The sequence below is a fragment of the Pelobates fuscus genome, chromosome 11 (assembly GCF_036172605.1).
Source record: "Pelobates fuscus isolate aPelFus1 chromosome 11, aPelFus1.pri, whole genome shotgun sequence".
NCBI classification, from domain to species: Eukaryota; Metazoa; Chordata; class Amphibia; order Anura; family Pelobatidae; genus Pelobates; species Pelobates fuscus.
The window spans coordinates 42,397,710-42,416,344 of record NC_086327.1 but is presented as its reverse complement, the minus strand read 5'-3'; the positions used below and the strand labels follow the sequence as shown (position 1 = coordinate 42,416,344).

The 18,635-nt window shown below is 46.3% G+C and overlaps 1 protein-coding gene across 1 annotated transcript in view; it reads left to right on the top strand.

Annotated features, from left to right (window-relative positions):
* Positions 1-535: 535 nt before the first annotated feature.
* The window catches only part of MBOAT7 (membrane bound O-acyltransferase domain containing 7), a 148,123-nt gene continuing 130,023 nt past the window's right edge, over positions 536-18,635 (top strand). Inside the window, exon 1 of the mRNA XM_063435955.1 lies at positions 536-571. The gene's annotated coding sequence lies outside the window, so the exon portion shown is untranslated. The remainder of the gene's footprint in view (positions 572-18,635) is intronic.

The window sequence follows — 18,635 nt, the reverse complement described above, 5'->3', positions numbered from 1 at the left end:
TCCAAAAAATGACAATATAAAAATGATTGATGGTTAGGGGACAGTCACTAAATGGTGATTGTATTTACAGATCAAGTGAGAATTGACCAATAGAGGTGAAAAAGTTGGATCGGTAAAAATAAAATCTCTATATTACAAGTATATATATATTTATACTGCTCCTACTTTTATTCCTCTATTGGTAACTTTTTCTTACTTGATCTGTGTTTAATCAGTGTATTTCGAAAGGTATTTAATATTTATATTATCTATTTATTTTGCAGTACGCTAATATGTACATTTTAGCACCAAATTTGTCCGATCTAAAACACCCCATGAATAAAACCTGATTCGCCCCCAAAAATGTTTTGGTTTTTTTTTTTTACAGACGAACTGATTCAGCAAACCAAAGTTTTGTCAAGGTGCACAAGCCTACACAGAATTTCTGTTTATTGGTTTTGGTATTTGGCTGCAGCAGGGGTTCTCCATCATTTTGGTTTCCAGCTCTTTTCCAGTAACTGCGTGTTAGAAAGTTTGTGAAATTACAGTACAACAGATTTAGGGCTGTCTACAGAGAATCTGTGAACCCTCGGTAAAAAGGACAGTCTAATCAATCAAGTGATATAAATGCATCAATGCTGCCCCTGCGGCCTTACAAATTAAAACGGTGCCATATCTGAGTAATAGCACTATTAACCTTTTGCAATTTCCACAAAAGTGGCTATTAGACAGCCAGCCACTAGGGGCTCCAGACTAAGATAGATTCAGTTATTTGCATGCTGACATTGAATGCTGTATGTGTCTAATGCATCTCATAGGGAAACATGGGATTGCTGGATAGTGGTGTTTGTGGCACATGCCTTGTGTGTCCTCAATGCTTCGATGTAAGAAAAATGTGATTGGACAAAACTCATCAGGGCGGATTATTTCACCAGATGAGAATCAGTGAATGTAAGTTCAATAGCAATTTTTCATGTTTTGTTTTTTTTAAACTGAAGGGAGACACGGTAATCTAAAATAAAAAAGGAACATATAATCTTGTTAACAATAATAATAATAATAATAAAAATGTGTGCGTTCAGTTCAAGGAAGCACTCACTTTACTTGATATGCGTTCATATACACGCTTTTATTACATATTAATGCATCATCAGTGTTTCAGTCCAATACATGGGCTTTCTCAAGGCCTGAACTGCTATATGTTCATTGGTCGGAAACCATAATATATATAATTTTTTTTAATGTTCCTTAGTTAGAGGTAATGTATATCCTTCCTGCTGTTTTCCTCTTTGCAATTTTCCTATGTGTTTCTCATCTCCTCCACACTATCCTTCTGTTGATAACTTTTTATCCTTCTGACGTTCCCTCTAATATCCCTTTAATATCCTTCTTTTATTCATCTTTTTTCATCCTACTGTTCTTTATCCCATCTTTCCTTCTGCTACGTCTCAATCAGAACGTGTTTTCAATTCTCTTTTGTCTCGCTGGAGAAATGATTTCATTCATAGGACTCTGAACAGACTCCTTGTCAATATCAGGAAAGCTAAATAGCTTGTAATATCCATTATGAAAGAAATGTTATAGACGTTTTAATGTTACAAAAGTCAAGCCTGATTTTTAAAGATACACAGCAATCACTTAAAGTGCAACTGCATATCTCATAGAGCTCCATGCAAAATAATCACTCTGAGTTTTATATGTTGCAAGATGCAAACTGTATAGTTTCTGAAAAAGAAATTAGTATATTTCCACCTACCTTGCCTTACATGTTCAGTTACAGTAATTATATAGCACCAACATATTCCTCAGCGGTGTACAACAGACAAACAAACAATTCTGATAAAGCATGTTTGATGTACGGGAACAAAAGGTCTTGCCCTAACGAGCTTGCAATCACTTCCAAATAAAAAGCATTAGCACAGGTTACAGGAATTCATACCAAAGTATGCTTTATAAAATGTACATGTTGCATTATTAATTAAATTTAATAACAGAGGCCTCGATTTATTTTTATCGACTGAAAAAGGTCAATAAATATCGACTGTTTTTGGACAATTTTTTTTTTGCATCAAATCAAAATGAAATTCAAGCAGTCAAATCTGATAAACACAGATAAATATTCTTTAGAAGCACATTTATCGGCCTTTTTATAAATGACTAACTCTACATCTATTAAATATTTTGCTAATGTGGAGGTGTTTTGATATTTATGCATATATTCTCCTATTACCATTAGTGTTAGCTTTGCCGCTTGCAGTTCAATACTATAATTGGGGGATCTTTTTCTTTTCTGGCAGCCGTTCAACGTGCATGTAACATGTAGACATATGAGCTCCTGTTTGAAACACATACTAAATAAAGTGGCAGCATATCACAATGTATGGCATAACAAAACAATTCCAATTGTATTTTTCTTAAAACAGTAGCTGCAAAACAAACGCCCACTATATGATATTCCACTAATGCCGAGCCTGAACTAAGTTTAAAATTAGTAAAATATCAGAGGGAACAGTCTGCACTACTGATGTGCCATGAAAGGGAAACTATAGTGCTAGGAATACAGGATAACAATTGCAGAAAGGGATAACAATTATTTTGTCACTTACCTGATGTATGCTCCTCCGTCGGGAACTAATTTGCACATGCACGGTGAGCGCCGCAATTGCTTTAGGACTACCCCATAGGAAAGCATTGTATGGTTTTAGCTGTCGCTGGATGTTCTCATGCAAAGCGTGAGGACGTCCAGAGTCATTTCACGGACCAAAAGTCTGCTACGGACAGGGCCGGCCTTAGGCCTTTAGGCGCCCTGTGCGAAACATTTTCGCAGTGCTCCCCACCTCCCCTGTCATCCATGTATAGTGTGTGTATAGAAGTGTAGTGATTGTATAGGGGATTTATTAAATTAATAATGATTTAAAAATAAATATTCATTACACACACAGAGTTACAGGCAGACAGACAGACACACACAGAGTTACAGGCAGGCAATTACAAACACACACAGGTACAGATGGACAGTAACGTACATACAGCCACATATACAGTGTCACACATACACTGTAACATGCAGACAGCCACACAGACACAGGCAGACTGACACACACAAGCAGACAGCCACACACACACAGGCAGACAACCACACACACACACACACAGGCAGACAGCCACACACACACAGGCAGACAGTCACACACACACAGGCAGACAGTCACACACACACAGGCGGTCACACACACACATGCAGACAGTCGCACACACACACACACAGACACACACAGAGGAAGACAGTCGCACACACATACACACACAAAAAGGCAGACAGTTGCACAGACACAGGCAGACAGCCACACACACATACACACATACACAAAGGCAGACAGTCACACACAGGCAGACAGTCACACACAGGCAGACAATCACACATAGTTACCTCTATTCAATATGGATGTGGAAGTAGTGCAGTACTCCTTCCTGCTTCCCATGCAGCAATTACCCAGTACCTCTAGCCCCGCCCCTGCCGCACACTAAGCCTCGCCCCAGCCGCACGCTAAGCCCCGCCGCATGCTAAGCCCCGGCACCGCAATGTTTTGGTTTGTTTTTTTGTATCCCGGGTGGAGAATAATTAAACCCTCCACCCGGGTAGCCGGCAATGTGTGAGCTGTGTCGGCTGCAGGGCGCCCCCTGCTCCATGGCGCCCTGTGCGGCCGCACAGCTCGCACACCCCTAAGGCCGGCCCTGGCTATGGACACAGAAGCCCCTCAATTGAAGGTAATTATTGCAGTTTCTCAATAACTGCAATAATCACAGTTGCAGGGTTAAGGGGACAGGTACACTGCACCCAGACCACTTCAATATAAAAAAATAGCCAAAATGAAAGAAAAGGCAAATAAAAAGAGGTTAAACTATATGTAACATGGATATCAGCAGCTTTCGATTGCAGGTTTAGTTTAAAGCAAAGAGAGGACTTGAGCTCAGAATTTCTAAACTGGGGTGTTGCATTGCTCCAGTTGTAACAGTTCTTGTGTACAAATTCCGCTAAGGAAACAATATGCCATGCATTTTGTCTATTAGTTAGCAAAGACTCCGCAGATAGTACCAAAGAAACATCACCTACTCAATTGTGGATCAAAACTTTGAACATGCCATTGCTTTCTAACTAAATACAGTACTGTACTGTTGTTAATGGGTAGACAATATTGTGACAAACAGTATTTTGCCTGCACCCTGCCTATGGCCTACATTTTCCACGTGCAATGCTCTGACAATTGGTGTAACGTTGTTTTGAAACTAGAGTAATCACCAATGGAATGTTCCTACTGATTCCATTAACTTCTGTGTTGGCATCACTTTTCTGATCAATGATCAGACAATGGGGTTTCTGAACATGTGAAATAATGCAATAGCAATATCGAAGGTCAATGGAAGGAGAAAAACATGGAAAACATGAGAGGGTAAGGCATAAAGATGAGAGAAGAGAGAGCATGTGTAACATTGAAGAAGGGTCAGTAAAATCATTTTTAGCTACACAGGGAAAAATGCATTTTGCCCCAAAAATGCATCTTCACCTCTGTGGTTTATAGTCCCCCCCTGGTCTGGAGGGAACTGTAGGTGCTCGGCCACGCTATGAGAAGTGACCGGTTGGAGAGGAGCGCTATGCTCTTCCCTCCTACCGGTCACCCGGACATTTGTGCCCCCGGGACTGTGCACTCTAAGGCGACGGCCTGTTACGCCTTATGGTAGCGCCGGACCTGCAATAAAGAGAGAGGAAGGATGATGGGAACAGGACTGAGAGTAAGACTCCTGAGTGTTCAAACTCCAATCATCTCTTCCCAAGAAGATAGGTTGTTCTTGCATGGTATTAACATTTTGGCACCTTTATTTTGAAACACATTTACATGCTCTGTAATTCTTCAATTCAGATAAGTTAGATTACTGTGTTTTCGCTAGCACAATCAGTTTGTATCTATTTTTATAATGAATAAAACAATGTGAGTGACACTCTGCTTGTGCTGCTTGAGTGTCTATACTCATTTGTTTTCTATAAACATTTTTCTTAAAGGGACACTATAATCACCAGAACAAGTACAGCATAATGTAGTTGTTCTGGTGAGTATAGTCAGTCCCTGCAGGCTTTTTGCCATAAACACTGTCTTTTTAGAGAAAAGACTGTGTTTATATTGCTCCCAAGGGACACCTCCAATGGTCACTCCTCAGATGGCTACTAGAGGTTCTTTTTGGGTTCAAATGCATCTCTATGAGGAGATAGGCTAGGGTGGTGTTTGTCCCCCTCTTATCCTTGTCTGAGATCATTAAAATTAGCAATTTTAGCAAACCCAATGCTTTCCTATGGAAAAACACTGTGATTGACTGAGATCATCAGTTCAGATGATGTCAGCCAAGGACCACCTCCAGTGGTGTGGCCAGCGCCGGAGGAACCAAGCAGCGCTGGGAATAAGGTAAGTTTTCTTATTATTTAAGGAGGGGAGCAGGGACCGTACATGTGTTTTTAGCACTATAGGGTCAGGAATATATGTTTCTTTAAACCCCTGTTGCATTTCATGTTTAACAGAATGAGGAAAATGCGCAATTTTTCTGGCTCAGAATGGAAAAAAAGAGGGTAGGGAATATGTTTTATGACGTTTTTGTATTTTCTTTAAAAACACACATTTTACACACACATTTTACACACGCATTTTACAATTATGAAAAACATCGTGCAAAAAACAGACATGATGATTTTTTTGTTTGACCTTAAGCTCTAGCTGCAGATGGATTCTTGCACACTGTGTCAATTAAATGTCCATTTAAAATTATCAACAAAAATGTATGTGTAGCTTTTAAAGTGCTTTATGATGGTACAAAGTGAAAATCTGATGACAGGGACACATTAAACTGTAAGAGGCTTGCCTTGCCGTCCTCTTCCCATCTAAGGGTCATTGGCATCATGAATTTTCTGTAACTGTAAAATAACATTAGTAAACACAATTTCTTACACCAATAAAACCTCAATGTCAGATAAATAATGTAAAAGAAAATAGAGAAGGACGTTAAATATAGCTCTGCCAAGACCTTTACGAATATTTATGAGATATTTTTTTTTCCATTATGTATCTGATACTCTCTTAACACATACAGTTCTGTGTATGATTTTTTTTTTTTAAATATGTTTTTATTGAAGTTTTCTATTGTTCAATTTGTTACATAACCTTGAGTAAACTTTGGTTGGGACACGCGGGTCCCGACAGCATAAAACATTAACAATCATATTGGGAAGTGTTATACGATCAATCAGATAGTGGTGACACGCAGGTCACAGCATGGTACATGTATCTTTTCCTCTCATTTCTATTCTCCTTCCTCTTTTCTTCTCTTTTTTTCCCCCTCCCTTTCCCTTCTTCCCTTTCACCTTCCCCTCCCTCCTTCCCCCTGTCCCTTCGCCTTTTTCCCTCCTTTCTTGTTTCGGTCTCTTCCCCCCCCCCCTCCTGCCCCCGAGCCCCCCCCCCACCCCCCACACACACTCTGTTCGTTAATACTGGTTGTGTTTTGAAGTGAGTATCAAATAAGGCAGGTGGGTACAGCTTTCACTTCGCAAGATAGAGAGACACGCAGGTCGCTATTGCCCTTGGTCAGCAGCTTGACGACCCATTCAAGCGTTTTGGATACACGGGTCTAGTTTAATGAAGCGTAAGGTGAGGTCTGGACTTTGCATAACTGTATTATGATTTAAGGTGAGGCAGCGTGTGTAGCCTAGCTGGCTGTGGATAGGTAAGCGTCAGTTTTCTACTCCGGTAGGTATGGACAAGACACGCAGGTCTCTACTACGTTTGGTCAGAGGGGTAGTTGCTACAGCTGTAGTTCCACTTACCCCCTGGGGTGTATTTTTCTCATTGGTGTCTTCAATGGGTGCGGGGTGGTTTCGTGAGGAGTTGTCTCATAAGGGGTGGTATGCCTCCCCGGTAGCGTGGTCGTGCATTTGGCCAATATATGTACTATCCGGTTTGTGGTTCGTTGTGGTGTTGGCCCGTGGGTCACCCACCCCCCTATCTGGTCCAACTACCTTAGTGACCCCTGTTTAGTCGTGCGTCCGCTGGGGCAGGTGACCAATGTGATCCCCCCGGCTCTCGTCTGTCCGAAGCCCCCGGTTCCTGGGTGTCTTGTCTTTCGTCTGCTTAAGCCTCTAGTTTCATATATGTATGTCGAACCCTACGATCTGGGGCGTGGGTGTATTTGTGTGGTATGTGGTCCTGCGTGTATTTCGTGTGTTCTATACCGTGTCCACCTGTAGGAGTGTGTTCTTATGTGCGGGTCTGTGTGTGGAAATAGTCGTGTAGTGTAGTGTTATTTGCCGTTCTGGTTGCTTTATCTTATAGGATCATTGTTTTCTATCTTCGAAGGTTGTGGGTGAGTCTGGTGTCTCTGTCTGTTGGTGAGTGTCCCCTCTGTTCCTGCCTCCCGTGGGTCAGTTCCTGCCATTAGTGTGGCCCCCGTCTGAGCCCGCGAGGGTCTACTCGAGGGTCCCCAACCCCGCGGTCAAGGGTAGGCCGGGTTAGCGCAGGTGTGGTGGCATCGTGTCCGACGAGCCCGGGTCCTCCGCTCCCCCCTCCTAGTCGGCATCCGCATTTTGTGAGCGGTATAAATACCAGGGTCTCCACTGCTCCGTGTGTTTTTCTTGTCTTCCTAGTTGGTTTGCTATTGTAGATTCAGCTTTTTGTATTTCATCCACTTTGCGTCTCCATTGTTCGACTATCGGTGGGTGCGTGATTTTCCATAGCAGCGGTATCAACACCTTCGCTGCATTTAAGAGGTGTCTAAGGATCGATCTTTTGTAAGCTGAAAGCGTTCTGTCCGTGTGGTGCAGCAAGGCTAGATCCGCTGTCAGACCCGTGGGTTTCCCAAGTATCTTCTGGATTTCCTCCCCGACGTTCTTCCAATATGGCTTGATTCTGTCGCAATCCCACCAGATGTGTTGGAGGGTACCAGTTCCATTCTCGCATCTCCAACATGTGTCTAGTATCTCCGGGTTGATCCGGTGTAATAGTGATGGGGTGCAATACCATTGGGATATCAATTTGTAATTTGTCTCCTGGTAGTACGAACTGGATGAGCTCTTATGTTGTAGCAATAATATTTGTTCCCATTGGCTCTCCGTGTACGTTTTGTCAGTTATGTCTTCCCATTGCCTTTTAAATGCATCCTTCCTTTCCCTCTCACCGGTAGCCAATCGTTGATATATAGTTGAAACTGTACCGTCCGTTTCTGGTCTCTATGTAGCCTGTTTTTATGTGGCAAGTTGTGGTAGAAGTGTTTGAGTTGGGCATAGGGAAATTGGTGCATCATTGTGGGCATCTCCACTTCGGACATGTCTTGTAGCGCCTTCAGCCCCGTGTCTGTTATTGCTGTATGTATTGGTATGTATCCGTCCTGGTTGGCCAGTGGCCATGCGGACGGTGGTATTCCGTCCCCTATGTTAGTGTTGTGGGTGATGGGAATCAGCGGACTCGGATAGGGTGCTTTCCTCAGTCGGGTCCAGTGCTTTCGGGTCTCAGTCGGTCTCAGTGCTTTCCTCAGTCGGGTCCATGTTTTTGAGAGTTTGGGTGATGGGAGAGTCCTCCCCGAGGTCCTCTTTGGCATCAGCCTCCTTGTGCCAGAGGAAGAGGTGGAGATGGATTGTGGAGAGGTGGAGATGATTGTCCGCGAGTTCCCTGCATAGGGAAACCCATCGTTTATGGGGGGTTGCCTTGTGTAATTCCCTGACGCGTTGTAGGATCGTTGCTTGGTAGTATTTGTACAGGTCAGGTAGGGCTAGTCCTCCCCATGTCTTGGGGAGGCACAGTTTTTCATGGCTTATCCTAGCTCTATCTCCCTTCCATACGTATCTGAGGATCGCTGTTCGGAGTGTTTTGAAGAATGTTTGTGGGATTGTGCGGGGTATGGTGTGGAACTTGTACAATATTCTTGGGAGGATGTTCATTTTAATGACTGCTATACACCCCTGCCAGGAGATGTGGTTGTAGTTCCATCTCTTAAGGTCATCGAGGATGTCAGTCAGGAGGGGTGTGTAGTTGTGTGCGTATAAGTCCTTTGCCTCGGGTGTGACCCGGAGTCCGAGATACGTCATGTATTCTGTGCACCAATGAAATGGAAATCGGCATTTCAAGGCGGCGCATTCCCCTTCCTGTACCGTCACATTCAAAACCTCACACTTGGGTAAGTTGAGTTTAAGTCCCGATAGAGCTCCGTATGTCTGGAATTCTCTCATTAGTTGGGGGAGCGACTCGAAGGGTTTGTCCAAGAAGAATAGCATGTCGTCCGCATAGGCATCTACTTTGTGTTCTTGTATTTTGTGTTTGAGGCCCGATATCTGAGGGTTATTATGAGGGTTCCAGGAACGGCTCCAGGGTAAGCGCAAATAAGAGCGGCGAGAGTGGGTAGCCCTGCCTGGTTCCATTTCTGATTGCAAGCTATCTGTGAGTGCCCCGTTCACCCTGACTCTAGCGTTCAGCTGATGGTATAGCGTCTTGATCCACGTCAGCATTCCCTCTCCGATTCCAGCCCTCCGTAGCGTCTCTATCATAAAGTGCCAGTCCACCCTGTCAAATGCTTTTTCTGCATCCATGGATAGCAGAAGTAGTTTTTTCTTTAGATGTTTCGCCAGGTGTTGTATCACAAAGAGCCGGAGCGTACTGTCTCTGGCCTCTCTGCCCGGGATGAAGCCCGTCTGGTCAGGGTGAACTAGTCTAGGCATGTAGGCCTGCAAACAAAATGAGAGTACCTTGGAGAAGAGTTTTACATCCGTATTGATGAGGGAGATTGGGCGGTAGTTACCCACCTGTTCCGTGTTCTTGCCCGGTTTAGGTATCACCGTGACCGTTGCTGCCAGAGACTCCCCATGAAAAGATGCGGCGTCGCGGAGGCTGTTTAAGGCCTTCACTAATCTCGGTACCAGGTCGTCGCTGAATTTCTTGTAATATTCTACTGGGAAACCGTCCGGGCCCGGTGCCCTGCCGTTTTTCGCAGATTTTAAAGCTAGCTTGATTTCCTCTTCAGTTAGAGGTGCGTCTAGCGCTTCTGCTTCCTCCGGAGTGAGGGCGTCTGGGCTGAAGTCTTGTAGGTACCTGGCGGTATCGATTTGTTTCTGTTCGGCGGTGATACCTCCGTCCGCTTCAGGGATGTTGTAAAGTTTTGAGTAGAATGTCTTAAATTCGTTGGCGATTTCCCCTGGGAATTGTGTCAGTTTGCCCTGTCCGGTGCGCAGGGTGTGTACCTGTGCCTGTTTCTGTGGGCCTCTAAGCATTTGGGCGAGAAGCCTCCCCCCCTTGTTAGCATGCATGTGGAAAAACGCTTTTGAGCGTTGTACCTGTCTCATATGGTTGCGTTCTAAGATATCTGTGAGCTGTCTCCTCTTTAGGATCAGGTCTCGGTATGTCAGATCTTGTTGGGTTCTTTTATGCATCTGTTCTAGGTCTGCTATCTGTCTGGTGAGGTATCTTAGTTGTTCGCCGGCCTCCTTTTTCTTTTGTGTTGCCATTCGTATGAGGTGTCCCCTCAGGACGCTTTTGTGCGCCTCCCATATGGTCATGTCTGGCATGTCGTCTGTGGAGTTCTCCTCAAAGTATTGGCAGATGTGTTCTGCAATCAGCGTTCTCGACGGTATGTCTAGGAGAAGTGCGTCATTGAGTCTCCAAGTCTGGCTGGGCGGTATAGCGGCGACTCTAGTTCCACTCTCATCTCACTGTGGTCGGACCAGGGGGTGGGTTGGATGTCTGCCTTCCATAGGTAGGTGAGTCCTTCCTGTTGTATGCATATGTAATCGATCCGGGAGTATCTGCGGTGTAGTGTTGAGTAGTAGGTGTAGTCCCGCTCTGCAGGGTGGAGTGCCCTCCACGTTCAAGGTCGAGTAAGGGATGCTGCTCCGTCCCATGGATGTATCAACCAAGGGGTCCAGTGGGATATTTAGGTTGCCCCCCAGTATCAGCACTCCTTCCGAGAAATTGGCCAGCTTCCTCAGCGTTCTGCAGACGAAGCTGGCTTGTCCCGAGTTCGGAGCATACAAGTTTGCTATGGTGTATGTTTTTCCGGCCAGTATCCCCTTAACGAAGACGTACCTGCTGTCTGTATCTGTCAGCTGGTCTGTAGGCACGAATTGGAGATTAGCTGTGATTAAAATAGCTGTTCCCATTTTCCTCATTGTGGGATGATTGCTATAAAACTTAAGTGGGTAGTACCGGTTTTTAAGTAGCGAATTCGCATCCGCCTTCAGGTGCGTTTCTTGCAGGAGAGCGATTGAGACATGTTGTCTCTTGAGTGCTCTCAAGAGGTGTGATCTCTTTTCAGGGGCATTAAGGCCTCTACAGTTCTGCGTTGTTATGCTCAAGGGTGCCGGGGAGTATGCCATTGTAGGTCCTCACCTATTCGGCCGGCTGTGTGTGGTTCTGCAAGTACTGTCAACCAGGGGGTCTCTTTTCTTCTTCGTGGGTCAGAGACCAGGGCCCGTCGGATCGCCAGCTGGGGTTTAAATAGCTGTTCCCGTTTTCCTCATTGTGGGATGATTGCTATAAAAATTCAGTGGGTAGTACCGGTTTTTAAGTAGCGAATTCGCATCCGCCTTCAGGTGCGTTTCCTGCAGGAGAGCGATTGAGACATGTTGTCTCTTGAGGGCTTTTAAGAGGTGTGATCTCTTTTCAGGGGCATTAAGGCGTCTACAGTTCTGCGTTGTTATGATCAAGGGTGCCGGGGAGTATGCCATTGTAGGTCCTCACCTATTCGGCCGGCTGTGTGTGGTTCTGCAAGTACTGTCAACCAGGTCTCTTTTCTTCTTCGTGGGTCAGGGACCAGGGCTCGTCGGATCGCCAGCTGGGGAAATAGAAAAAAAAAAAAAGGGGGGGGGGGAATGGTGGAGTGGGGGGGGGGGAGGGGCAAGCGGGTGTGCTCGCAGGGGTGTCCTGCGACTAGTTCGAATGCAGTGGGTTTTGGAGTCCCCCTCTTGGCTGAGTTTTATGCCTGTACTTCATCGGTATGACGTGTGTCTGTGAGTGTAGGTGTGTGTCTCCTTACTTAGAGTGTATCAGTATCTCCTCCTATGTTGGATGGAGTCCCGTGTAACTGGGTGGGTGTCCAGGGCCGTACCACTACACGGTATTTACCGGAGAAGCCGCGGCCGTGGCCCCCTCAGTGGTCCTGGTATACGCGGGCTAGTATCGGGCCGTGGCCTATGCCCAGTTGGAGTGGTAATGTGGGTGTGTCTTGTAGTGTCAGGTGGGGTTCCTCTCCCGCTTAATGTGTAGCGTTGTGTGTGCACTATGAAGCTTGGGTTACAAGCGGTTATGTACTCTCCCTCTGGGTCCACGTCAGCAGCCTCTTGTGCTATGCCAGTGCGGTCCCCCCTACCTGGCAGCCCGGGCATCCCCTCAGTGTTGCATTGTCGTTAATGTCTCAGGTTAGCAAAAAATAAATGTATTTTTTTTTTCTTTTTTTCTTTATTATAATTTTTTTTGGGGGGGGGAGGGGGGAAGGGGCGTGCGTCAGGGTCAATCGGGGTAAATATAGTTTCCATTGAGTCATGTCATCATGGGGGGCGTACCAGTCTTATGGAGGTCGGCTTCGGTGGGCGTGGCCATTGAATGTCTGCCAGGCCACCAATGTGGGAGTGGTCTAGAGTAGGAGCATGGCTGTGTAGGTTGCAGGGTCAATACGCTCATCTGGCCTTGTCTGGGCATGTGTGGCCTATGCATTATAAACTGTCGTTTCCACATGCATTTCATCACATTTCGTCCCTGTAACACTTAAACATTTCCTTGTCATACCTAGTGCTCAGTGGGTCACCTACCTCATACTTTCCCCTCACCTATATCGTTTTTCCCTCACCCACCATCGCCGTGCTCCCTCCACAAGTATTCTCCCCCATCATCATTATTTTGCCCCCCTAGTCCCATCCTCCCCAATTCCCCAGCAGTCCGTTAGGTGGGGTTACACTCCCCCCTTTCACCCCCCTCCCCAAGAAGCGTCCTTCATCCTGTACCCCCTGTACAGTGGGCTCGTGGTGACAGTTTCTTGCCGGTGAGTAGGCGCCCCAGGTTCCGCTGGGTAGAGGATGCATTGGCGGTTATTTAGCAGCAGTCTATGGGGAATCAGTCCTCGCCATCTCGTCTAGTAAGGAAGGGTGTCTCAGGTGGGATAAGTCAATAGTCATAGGCCATAAGTCGGTATGTGTCGGGGTAAGGTAAGAAGTACTTAACTGAGTTGATCTTAGTCTCGTCGATGCCTCAGCGCCGCCCGCCAAGGGGGACCTTCAAGTGGCTTGCCGTGGTGACAACCCGTCTAGTCGGCTTGCTGAGCTGGGTTGCGAGGTCTGTGTGCAGGCGGCCTACGCGGTGATTCTTCTCTGCGCCGTCGTGCGGCTCTTTGTGCCAGCAGGCCAGGGTGCGGTTCTAGCGGTCGCAGGATCCAATCTACCACATCCGTGGGCGGCAGGCCCAGTCTCCATCCCGGCACCTCATCTGGCCACCGTACGGGGATCCACTCGTTTTCATGTCGGGCCAACAGGCTAAAGGGGAAACCCCATTTATACGGGATGTTGCGGCTTCTCAGAAGTTGGGTTACTGGCCTGAGTGCCCTGCGGGCTTCTTGTGTGAGGGGTGACAGATCTTGGTAGAGGGCTACTTCTGCTCCTTGGAACGGCCAGGACTGTTTGGAGCGGGCATTGGACATTATCAGTTCTTTCAGTTTAAATTCGTGAAGACAGCAGACAATGTCTCTGGGTGAGTTATCTATGTTCCTCGGTCTTGTAGCCCTATGAGCCCTGTCAAACCGGATATTAGGTGGTGCATCTGGGCCTAGTATTTCTTTGAACAAGGTAGTGAGTGTGGCCTCCACGTTTTCTTCGCTGTTGGATTCAGGGAGGTTGCGGACTCTGATATTGGATCTGCACCCCCTGTTGTCAAGATCCTCCGCCTGTAGCCTGAGGTGCAGGAGGACAGTTCACTGCCGAGTGATTGCCAGGTTATTGGCTTCTATGCGGCCGGTTATCACCTGCTCTGCGGCCTCCAAAGCCTGGATGCGGTTGCCTTGCGCTGCTAAATCATTTCCCAATATGGCGACCTCCTATCTGATCGCCTCATGGAGTGTATCTGAGGTATTTTTTAGGTCAGATTTCGTGACCATGGTGGCAGTGAGGGCTCTGATGTCTGCCCTTATATCTGCTAGGGATAGGGTGTGGGATTCCGTCCCCGGCGGTGAGGCCATTTTGGAGCATTGGGCGCCTCGCGGCAGACTGCTCGGCGTTTGGAGATAGCCGTCCAGGGAGCCGTTGTGTGGGCTATTTAGTTGCCTCCTGGGTGTTTGGTGGGTGTCTGCGCGTTTAGTGCGCCCCCTCGGAGAGAGTGTTTGCTGCAGTTAGTGCTTCGTGTAAGGCAGCGCGGGTCGGAGCTCAGGAGTTAGGCATCCATCTCCGTCGGCTTCCAGGCCACGCCCCATCCTGTGTATGATTTTGATTTGATCATACACACACAAACATACATTTCCGAATATATGTTCTTTTTGAATCGATCACTTCAAAAATTTCGGGCAAACCGAAATTTGAAAATTAAAACAATTGAAACTAAATGAAACACATTTTTCACCTGTGAACATCTCTACATAATAATAATAAAAAAAGCTGCTTTTCAAAAAGTAATCTAAGCGGCCCAGCGAGTTCTTCGTAAAGACCAAGATCACATAGTGGGAAAAGCCCTTATAAGTAGGGATACCATATCCACCATGTTTTCTTGGACACATATAATTTATACAAGTTGACAGGCAGCATACAGTAAGTATGTAGAAGTCAAATGGTAGTAAATTAGGTAATAAATCAATCAGGAATTCTGCAGCATATACAATATCCACAATACAGGGCAACATTTTCATGTGCTGTCAATCAAGTTGAGGAAATTAAGTGTGTCCAGGAAAATATGGTGGATCTGGCAACCCTACTTGTAAGGACTTTCCGGTGCTATGCTATTTTAGACAGAACGCTGTGATTCGTTGGTGTATAAGCCTACCAGAAGAGCACTCTGATATACAATCTTCACTTATTTCAAGACTTGGCTGTAAGGACGTTATTACAAGTCAACCAATCAGAGCACTTGAAATTGCATTGTTTGGGAATTACCTTATAAGAGCTTTTCCTGCAATGTACACTCAGTCCGCATAGTGCTCTCAATGAGGCAATTTGTATTTCTTTTTCGGTTGTGTTTTGTGGTAGGGGCAGGGGCGTATTAGCCGCGAGGCAAACAAGGCATTTGCCTTGGGCGGCATTTTCTAGGGGGCGGCAAAAAAAGCCGCCCCCCAAATGCCCAAGGCAAATGTCTTGTTAGCCTTGCGGCTAACAGACATGCTGGGCTGCTGCTGGGCGGTCGGGCGGCGGTCTTGGGCGGCTGGCGAGGGAGCACTTCCCCTGAGCTGTCTGCTCAGCTCCCTCGCGCGCCGCAGAGTGAGGCTGGGAGCCGGAATATGACGTCATATTCCGGTTCCGCCTCCCAGCCTCACTGTGCGGCGCGCGAGGGAGCTGAGCAGACAGCTCAGATGAAGTGCTCCCTCGCCAGCCGCCCAAGAGCGCCTCCCGACCGCCCAGCAGCAGCCACTGGACCACCAGGGAAAAAAGATGCCCCCCCAGCATTCCCAAAGGTAAGGAGGCGGGGGGGGGAGGGGTGTGAGTGTGTCTGTTACTGAGTGTGAGTGTGTCTGTTAGCGAGTGTATGCGTATCTGTCATTGGGTGGGGGGGGTGGGGGGGGTGTGCCTGAGTTTTGTCCTGCCTAGGGCAGCACAAAACCAGGATACACCACTGGGTAGGGGATTGTTTTTATTTTTATTTTTTTTTATTATTATTATTATTATTATTATTATTATTATTAATATTTAAAAAGCGCCAACAAGTTCCACAGCGCTGTACAATGGGTGGACTAACACACAGGTATTTGTAACCAGACTAGTTGGACACAGGAACAGAGGGAGTGGGGTATAGTGACACAAAAGGTAAGGGCAAGCCCGGATTGACCATTGAGCAAACCGGGCAAATGCCTGGTGGGCAGCGATGGCCATAGGCCAAGGCCGGCCGGGGAGATCGCAGGATTTCCCCAGCCAGTTCATGCAGAGCTGGAGCTATCCGAGTGCTGGCCCCGCTGTGTTCCATGACGGGCCGATGGGGAGATCCCTCACCAGCCCACATGCAGTGAAACGCGGCCACCTGCTAGGGAGGGAGACAGCCAGGAGAGAAACCCGGAGGAGCTCTTGCTCCGGGTCTTGCGAGAGTGAACTCTAGCCCCAGAGGCTAGAGTTCACTCACCACTAGGACCACCAGGGATGGATGGCAGCAGGGTCCCCCTCCCAGGCTACAGGTAAGAAGGGAGGGGGATATAATGCCTATTTTTTTTATTATTATTGGCATTAACCTGCCTCTCTCAACACACAATCCCTCCTAACACACACATCACCCTCACACAGCACCTAAATACACACAGCAGCACACAAACACACAAACACACACACATCACCCAAACAACCTAACACACACAGCACCCTGACTCACACACACACATCACCCTAACACACACAGCACCCTAACACACACACATCACCCTAACACACACAGCACCCTCACTCACACACACATCACCCTAACACACACAGCACCCTCACTCACACACACATCACCCTTACACACAAGCACCCTCACTCACACACACAGAACCCTCACACAGCGCCCTAACACACACACATCACCCTCACGCAGCACCCTAACACACATAGCACCCTCACTCACACACACATCACCCTCACACAGCACCCTAACACACAAACATCACCCTCACACAGCACTCTAACACATACAGCACCCTCACACATACAGCACCCTCACACAGCACCTCACACACACAGCACCCTAACACACACAGCACCTTCACACAGCACTCTAACACACACAAACATCACTCTCGCACAACACCCAAACACACACAGCATCCGCACTCACACACACAGCACACACATCACCCTCACACACACACCCCTCACAAACACAGCACCCTTACACATACATACTGCACCCACACACACACAGCACCCTCACACACACAAACACATATCCCTCACACTGCACCCCTCACACACACATACTGCACCCACACACACGCACATTTATCTCACACACAGACACACTATACTCCTCACAAATGCACACTACACCCTTCACACACACACTACACACATCACACATACACGCAGCAGCTCCCAAACATGCTGCACCACTCACACACACACACACACACAATACTTCCAAACATATATGTATATATGCTACAGAACCCCTCACACACATACTGCACCCCTAAACACATTATATTCCAGACAAACTAGATCACTAGATCTCCTATACACTAGATCCGGCCCTGGGTAAGGGTATGGTAGAAAAGTATGTTGCTACGATAGTATTCACCGAGAGCTAGTTATCTGGGGTTATCTGAACTCACTGATCTTTATTTGTTCTGGTTCAGTGTGATAGTGGACCAATAACATTCTGTATTCAAATATCAGGATTGCAGGTTCAATTCCTGGCAGGGAATCTTTCTGAGGTCATTAAAATGACTACTATTAATTTGGGTAATATGAATTTGTGCCATGTGTTCCTTGACAAGTAAGGTAAAATCCCTATGCATCTTTTCTGCTAAATGTTTTGTATGTAATTATCTCAGTAAGGGTTGTGCAAGGTGCAGTCAGACAAAGTTAAAGAGGCATGGCATGACTGGCAGGTTAATATAGTGTTGGTGTATGTTTTAAAAAAATATAAACTTGACAAGTCAGTGCCGTGAAAGTTATAGGTTTTCACTGGATAAATGCCATATGCCTTTTGCCCAATATGCATCCATTAACCCTTTAAGTTACCTTACTTTAAAACACTCTGCAGTTTTGCTGTACATAGGGTTAAATGCCTGCCTGTATCGGGGAAATCCAAGTATTAATTTATACCTGAGGTTTCCTTCTGTCAGCAAGGGCTTCATTTATCAAATTAAGCCCTGCTCTTGAACTTTCACTACTCTAGTGTGGCAGCAATGACTATAGTACATATCAGCCCCAATACATGCGATAAAAACTAAAGAAAAAAGGTACTTTTGCACTGATCCAAATCCCTATGCATATTTAAATAACTGGATGTTTTTTGGTATCACTTCAATAACCATTTAAGTGTAAGCTCACCTGCCACGTCAAGACAAAATGTTTTAGGTAAGTCCTACACTAACACTGTTTCCAGCTTAAAGGTCAAACTTTCTAATGAGACAGAAAGGGGTGTTTTCTAAACCACTATACTCTTATTACGCCTTAATAGGCAACACACGCAGATAGATTGGATGTGACAAATTCAAAGTGAATGCTGTCACATCCATTTAAAGTAACATGGATGGGCTGGTGAAGGTTGCCCCACAAGGTCTAATGATACACTGCATGATTCTCCCAGTAAATTCTTCTGTGCCTGGCATCAAGAAGAGCTGCAGCCTTGTGACAGACTCTGTGAACTATCTTAAAACTCACAGCACAGTGCTAGACACATTGTGTCTCCTTCATCTGACAGTGTACTCAGCTGCTAGTGCTGTGCAGTGTGCCGGCTGCAGGGATGCCCTGGTGATGA